This window comes from Biomphalaria glabrata, chromosome 5, assembly GCF_947242115.1.
Source record: "Biomphalaria glabrata chromosome 5, xgBioGlab47.1, whole genome shotgun sequence".
Taxonomy (NCBI): Eukaryota; Metazoa; Mollusca; class Gastropoda; family Planorbidae; genus Biomphalaria; species Biomphalaria glabrata.
This window is the reverse complement of record NC_074715.1, coordinates 7,557,088-7,565,702: the sequence shown is the minus strand read 5'-3', so window position 1 is coordinate 7,565,702 and position 8,615 is coordinate 7,557,088.

Below are 8,615 nucleotides of genomic sequence, written 5' to 3'. Positions count from 1 at the left end.
AAGTGAACGGATCTTCACAACAAGTCAACATATTTGATTTGTAAAGAAAGTGTGTTAAAAAAATATATTTTAAAAAACGGCATTATGAAACAAATATGGCAGCATTCTTGGTTAATATAAAAAACAAACTACGCCTAGAGATTGGAGGATTGATGGGAATATATACCAAAAAGAGACAAGAAAATAAGTTGGTTAAAAAGGTAGCTACAATGTTGCTCACATTTTAAGTAAAGAAATGAAGCCATTTCCAGACGCTAAAAAAATGATAGACTTTACATATCTTATTAATTAATGTAGTTACTAGATCCAATATTTTTAAATAGTTTCAGGTGAATTTTTATTTCATATTTTGTACCTTTTTGTTTATGCAGGCGTGTCTGAAATTAAAATGGCCGCAGGTTGAATTAGGTTGAGCATAACTGCACTTCACATTTCATGACGCCTCAATATGGGATTTTCAACGCAGGCTCAAATTTTTTTTTCAGTCGAACATCGCTATTTTGAATATTTTGTGTGAAAAACAAAAAAAAAAGCAAGAAAAAAATAAAAAAATTTACTTTTTAAAAGGTCATCGTCTAGGTCTTAGTGAACAGAAACCTGAAAACTAGGACGAGACAATAGAAATAATAGATTATTATACAATCTTCGTTGTTCATAAGCTCTCCACCACTCTGAGTGGTTTTCGTATTGGCTTGAGAAGGCTTGAGCCATGAGTTCGAATTCAGATTGTTTCCCCTTTTCGATTTTTAATAAATGTTTTTAGCGGCCCCGTAAGGGGAAAAGCCGCAATTAGGCTTGTGCAAAATGTCCGTCTGTCACACTCATATCTCGAAAAATGAAAAATATTATTTCACCATGTGATGCGGCTTGAAAAGTTTAGGTGCAACGGCTACTTTTGGTTTTCTAAAAGCAAACCATTTAGTTTATAAAATTAATTATGCAAGCGATTTTTTTCAAAAAAATACACCAATTCTTAAACAATTACATAAATGTAAGGGAGATAATGTTACAATATGTTAACAAAGAAGGACATTTTTTTGTGTATTTTCAGTATCACTAAGTGAAATATATTCATTAAACAAATATAAATATTAGTTAAAGGTGTTTTTTCTAGTCAAGAAGAAAAGAAAACATTTATAGTTTGTTAATGAAGGCTAAGAATGCACTTTGCATAGTACTAATCAGTTCCCTCAAAATTTTAAAAATAATCAGAATTTATTTATTTTTTGTTTAGTACCCCCATCTCATATTACAGACACCATAAAACTCATTTTGTCTGTCCGTCATTTTTAGAAAAAAAAAACTCTAAAAGGTATTGAAAATCTGATTTAACCTTAAATGTTCCTGCCGATACATCTCAATAGTTTTAAGTATATATAATATATTGTTCCAGATGTTTTTATGAAAAACAAATTAATGCCAACTCTTCTAACTTATTTAAATTCCATGCTTAAACGTTGTAAAAACACATGATAATCATAAGGTGCACTGGTTTTTTAAAGTAAATAGCATATAAATGCTAAATGAAAATCCCTATACTTACTTATATTTCATTAACTATGAAGTTGTTTTAAATATTGTTTTAGCACCATTGACTTACATTACCTTTATATACAATTCACTATAGTTTAATTATCGATATCCAATAGTTCCATATTTTCAACTTAAAACAATTCTATGTCAAATGACTTTTTTAAAAAAAATATCGACAATAGATTGTTCGGGATTTCAAAATAAGAGAGTAATTTACAGGAAACGATTACTGGAAAACACTTTTTAGATTTATTTTAAATTGAATTTTCTAGCTGAAACTTAGCAAAAGTTTTTTTTATCTGTTAAGAATGTTTCGGGTTTGGTATTGAAAACTAAATCAACCAACATTATTTAAATTTTCTTACAAATCGTCGCCAAAATTGTTCCGAATTTTATATAAAAAATTTACTAACCCAAATATCTGTTTGAAACCCCTCTTGTAATAAATAAAACAAATAATCTTCTTCTCATTTACGGATATCATCTGCTCCAGATTTTTATGAAAAACATTTCAACTCTATTTTTTGTAAAATCGCACTTCTGTCGTTCATTACATTTAATTTTCTAGCTAAACGTTTTCAAATCTAAATATATACATGTATATACATAGTTGTGATTGTGGAGTTTATCCTTATTATAATTGTAGATTCGCAAAGCTGTGAAGCGTGATCAAAAACAAACAATTTCAAAGTTTGACGCCATCAGATTCAGAAAACATATCGTGAATGGCTGGAACTATTGGGTCAAGGTACGTAACTCGGTTATCTCATCTGTTCCTTGACTTTTGTCTTAGGAGTGCTGTCACGGTTCGCGTAGCCAAATCTCTCCACTTTTCCAGGTCTGTTCTAAGCAGGACATCAAAAGAGAGGCCGGTCCTTTTTACATTATCAAGCCAGCTTTTCTTTAGACGACCCTTTCTTCTTGCGCCATTTACTGTACCTTGAAGAATGACTTTTCAAAGTAAGTCAGGTTTTACAATAAGACCAAACCAGCTCTGCTTTCGTCTCTTCACAGCCTCCTTCCTTTTTACCAGCCAAAGTATTCATTTGTAAAAGTACAAACTAATGTGTCTTTTTTCCTGGTATCTGATACTCAGCATGTTTCCGTAGCATTGACTCTCAAAGGCTTGGATTCTTCTTTCAGTCTCGGCATTCAGTGTCCAACTTTCACAACCATATAAAATTATGGACACCACTAGCGAAAAATACAGTGTTAATTTTGCTGGAAAGATAATGTTACTCTTTCAGATTTTCCACAGTTTGCTTATGGCAGTGAATGCCTCACTTAAAAATGAATATAATCATTAACTAAACGGAATATAAATCTTAATACTACAAACTTACTCATTTGTTGATACTTTGTACAACCAGAAAAGCTCAACCGATGAAGACGTATTAAAGTCTTAATAAATAGCTTAAGATAAATATAAAAGAGTTTTCAGTGGCGTAACTCATGTGGAGTGGGCAGAATATGAAAATCCTGCAAGACCTCCACTTGAGGGGGGGGGGGGGCTCCTAAATGAGTGTTTGATTTTTGATTTTACATTATATATTAAATTTTAGGCAAAATGCAGGGCCCCCAAAGAGGTCAAGCCCCCAGGCCCCTAAATGATGGCCACTTATAAAAAGGAACTGAATATAACTTAGACTTATAACTTGACACTAATGTAACTTGAAAGTTGATATATTTTTCCAAAATGGCGCTGCACTGTGGCGACATGCAATTTGTGCTTTCATTATTCATTATTATTTCTTTGCTGGATGTATATTGAATGTTTTTTTGTAATTAGTTATGCAAGTGAAGACTTCTGTTTTCAAGCTGGGCTCCACAATGAGTATTTACATTAAACGTTTTACTAGATCTAGACTTGTTCAACTTTGGTTATTTGGTTAGAAATAAAAGAAGAAAAATGGCGAGCCAAGATGGCGGCCGTTCTAGTACTAGATCTATTCATTATAGTAAAGATCAACTCCTCGGACTTCGTTCAAAGAGGAAGCCTCTTCCACCGTGTTATGCACATATAAATTGTCTCTACCCTTCCTCTATTAGTACAAGGAAAAGAGGGAAAAAAGGAGGACTACGGCAAAGACTGAGAAGAAAAGGGTTTCGCCCACCACTTCCTACGATTATTCTAGCTAACGTCCGCTCAATAAGAAATAAAGTGGATGAGATATGTGCCCATGTACGCTACGGGCACGTTGTTAGGGAAAGTTGTCTATTGGCTTTTACTGAGACATGGTTAGAGGAGGATGACAACGACAACCTGTTTGCTATTGATGGTTTCTCTTGCGTGAGATCTGACAGAACGGCTGAGTCTAAGAAGGAGAAAGGTGGAGGGCTTTGTGTGTACATCAACCTCAAATACTGTACCAACTACACGGTTAAAAAGAGAATGTGCTGTCCGGATCTAGAACTACTGACGCTTTCATTGAGACCTTTTTATTTGCCACGAGACTTTGGTGTTATTTACATAGTCCTGGTTTATGTTCCGCCTACAGCCAAAACGGAAGTTGCAGCTGCAATCATCGCTGACGTAGTGCATGAGTTTCAGACAAGGTCACCGGACGCACCAGTAGTTATACTGGGTGATTTTAATAAATGCACCTTGAAGGTTGACCTACCCACATTCTATCAACACATTTCATGTCCGACAAGAGAGAACAGAACTCTGGACTTATGTTATTGTAACATCAAAGGAGCATTCACATCTCGTGAAAAGCCACCACTAGGATCATCGGACCACAAAACAATACAACTGCTGCCTACTTACCGTACAAAACTTAAAGAAGGAAAAATCATTCAAAAAAACGTACAAGAATGGACTCAGACAATATTCTCAAACTACAGGGATGTCTAGACTGCACTGACTGGAATTTGTTCAAAGAGACCACTTCAAATCTGGAAGAATGGGTCGACGCAGTGACAAATTACATCAAATTCTGTGAAAACATGTGTGTCAGCACTAAGAGCATCAAGATATACCCCAACAATAAACCATGGGTCACTGCAAAAATAAAATGGGAAATAATCAAAAAGAAAAGAGCATTTATGAGTGGCGATGGACAGACAAGAAAAATTGCTCAACGAAATCTCAACGTCGTTCTTGAGGAAGGGAGGAGAAACTACCGCACCAAACTGGAAGACTCAATTAATACAAGTGACATGAGACAGGCATGGGGCATCATGAACAAAATGGCAGGAGCACAAGTCAAAATTAAAAATAATCTTGCTACAAGAGACGAAAAAACATTGGCCAACGAGTTAAATGATTTATATTGTCGCTTCGACACGAAAGATTTTAATTATCTAAGACTCAAAGCCCTTGAGGATGTCAATGTTAACAACTGCTTAGAATTGGCGATTACTAAAGAGCAAGTTTGTAACATTTTCAAAAACGTCAACCCAATGAAAGCTGGTGGGCCTGATGGAATAAAAGGGCGAATCTTAAAAGAATGTGCTGAACAACTAGCTGAACCTTTCCAAGATATTTTTTCTACTTCATTACTAAACCATGAGATACCACCTGTGTGGAAGTCATCTATAATTGTACATGTCCCAAAGGTTTCCAAACCGAAGGAAATGAATGACTATAGACCTGTTCACTTACTTCCATTGTGTCTAAATGTTTAGAAAAATTGGTTAAAATGTTTCTTCTGAATGATCTTTGTAATAAGTTAGACCCTTTACAATTTGCTTACCAAAAGGGTAAAGGTGTAGACGATACCATCCTAAATATTTTAAACTGTGTCTACAAACATCTGGACTTACCGAACACTTATGTAAGATTGCTCTTTATTGATTTCTCATCAGCTTTTAACACTATACAACTTCATTTACTCATTGAAAAGATGAAAGCGTTGCAGATTAGTCCATACATAATACTATGGGCTGATGAATTTTTGACCCAGAGAGCTCAGAGGGTTAGGGTAAACAATGTTATATCTAATGAACGCATAGTTAACACAGGGGCACCCCAGGGGGCTGTGACATCGCCATTGTGGTTCATTTTGTACACCAATGATTTTCAATCCGATGGTTCTTGTTGCTCCTTCACAAAATTCGCTGATGATGCGGCTCTTCTTGCCCTGCTCTCAGAGAGCTCAGACGTAAATGAGTATTTCAAAGAATTAGAACACATTGAAGAATACTGTAAAGATAATTTTTTATTATAAAATGTAAAAAAAAACAAAGAAATGATAATCGATTTTCGTAGGGACAAGAAGGAAAATGATATTGTTTCTGTAGCTGGAGAGACTATTGAAATTGTGCAAACCTTTAAATACCTTGGTACTATCCTAGACAATAAACTAAATTTTACTGCAAATACTGATTATATCAGCAAAAAAGGGCAGCAAAGATTACGACTACTAAGAAAACTGTCCTCGTTTAATGTTAGCGAAAAGGCATTAGCTATGTTTTATCACGCTCACATCTGCAATATTTTAAGTTTCAATATCACTGCCTGGTATGGCAATCTGAGCATTAAAAATAAAAATAAACTTAATAGAATCCTAAATGCTGCTGGCAAAATCATTGGCAAAATACAAACCCCATTTGGGCAGTTGTTTGAGACAAACATCTCTAAAAAAGCTAACAAGATCCTCGAAATAAAGAATCACCCTTTGTGTCAGGATTTTGTGATTTTACCATCACAAAAGAGATACAAGACACCGATAGCAAAGACAAACAGACACAAACACTCTTTTGTTCCCCTGGCAATCAAATCATTAAATAAGAACAATCTGGTATAAACTTTGTCACATGTAAATTATGAGTGAGTCTGGTGTGAATGTACACTTTGGTTTCTTATAGTTATAATGTTTTTTGTTTGGTGTAATGCACAAATTGTAAGACAAATTTCCTTACGGATAATAAAGATTCTTCTTCTTATTATTATTATTAAACACAAGACTTCACTTGTCGGTATTCTCTGTCTTACTTCTTGTTAGCATTTCTTTTTCTTCAAGCCCCCAGGCTCCTAAATGATGGCCACTTATAAAAAGGAACTGAATATAACTTAGACTTATAACTTGACACTAATGTAACTTGAACGTTGATATATCTAGAAACACAAGACTTCACTTGTCGGTATTCTCTGTCTTACTTCTTGTTAGCATTTCTTTTTCTTCAACTTTCACACCAGTATTTTTATCAGCTAACATTAAGACAGACCACCTCGTGATTTCATCACAAACTCTTCAGCTTACACAACCAAAACATCCGCTCAACTTTCCTCATGTGTAAAAAAAAATAACTGTTTAACTCGGGCGAATAAAGATAGTATGAACTTTAATTAGAATATGTATGACATTAACAAGCACGATTTTAAAAATTGTCTATAGTCTATAGGGAAAGAAAAGTGTCTTCCTCTACTCATTTCTTCAACGCGTTTACAACCTTTGATACATCTAGAAATCGAAAAATTCTGTCATAATTTCGACTCATATATTTCTCTAAGAAACTCTAAATCTAGCTAATTCTAGAACAGCTGTTATCGGCATGTGGGCCACCACTCTCTTGAAGTTTGAATGGCGAGTTGGCAGAGTTGCTTAAGACCATCGGAAGTTGGGGTTGAGTTTTTTTACTATTAATACGTGTAAAACCTGATATTATACACAAAAAAAAAATTTTCTTAAAATGTTTAAATTGTCTTTCAAGTGTAGATGTAAACTAAATCAGAATGATTTCAAACAGTTTCTTTGTTGAAGCATCAATAGTATTAAAAGTTGAGTTGGGGTAAGTCAAGGATAGTGATTTTACAAGTGAGGTGGGTTTTTTTCTTTTGCCAACCTGCTGAAACAGCTTCACGTGTTGACAAGGTTGGTTCAATCCTGGAAACGTTTTAAATGACTTGGGAAAATATTTGTGATGTCTACACAGATTTGAGCTCCTAGATTTCTAGTACGGCGATATGGATTTTGTTATGATGAGTGTTCTTTTCAACTGTTGACGCTTTCTATGCAAGGACAAATATACGTAGCGGTTTCAATAGATTTATTATACAAATACTTTTACAATACATCTCCAACTCTATTCTCTGAGTCCACCCAGCTCTAATGGGTACCTGACATTAGTTGGGGAGCAGTAAAGGCGGTTGGTCGTCATGCTGGCTACATGACACCCTCGTTAACCACAGAAACAGATGACCTTCATATCATCTGCCCTATATATCACAAGGTCTGAAAGGGGAATGTTCTGCTATTTCACATGGATTTCTTTTGTATTATAATCCGACATTTATTGACACAAAATATAATTGCTTAACTCTGCTATGCTCTGTTTCTAGCAATGAAACTACATCATGCATATCAAGTTTATAACAAAAATTATGACAACGATTTAGTAAATTTATTTTAAAAAAATATTTTGACTTATGAACAATATTAATCTAACGATTGAGGCAAATTAAAGTTCGCCGCATAGTGGACATTTTATGAAAGGGGTCAAAGGAGCAAAAAAAAAAAAGTTCAGAACCGCTGGTCTAGAATACATCACACTTCCGCTTTTACCTTGTTTCGTTTTGCCCAATCGTTTTGTGGAATCTTATGATGTCATTAGTAACAGCTAATTTTACGTGTACATTGTGCTATAACATTGACTAACATAATACCTCGGAGCTATTGTCTCAGATGAGGGAACAAAACCCGAACTATTGGCCCGAATAGCACAGTCCACAGCAGCCCTTTCAAAACTTAAAATAATATGGAAAGATAAGGGCTTAGCCCTCGGCACCAAAATCAGACTGATGCGCTCTCTGGTCATGGCCACATTTTTATATGCTTGCGAGTCGTGGACGTTGAATGCAGAGCTTGAGAGGAGGATCCTAGCAATGGAATTGAGATGCTACAGAAGGATTCTAGGCATCACATTCAAAGACCGCATCACAAACCAAGAAATCAGAGACAGGGTTACTGTTGCGAACGGACTCCATGATGACCTGCTAACTATTGTGAAAAGACGAAAGCTTAAAACCTTTGGCCACATTACAAGATCTACGGGGCTCGCAAAGACCTTCCTTCAGGGAACAGTGCCAGGAAAAAGAAGAAGAGGCAGACAGAAAAAGCGATGGGAGGACAACATTA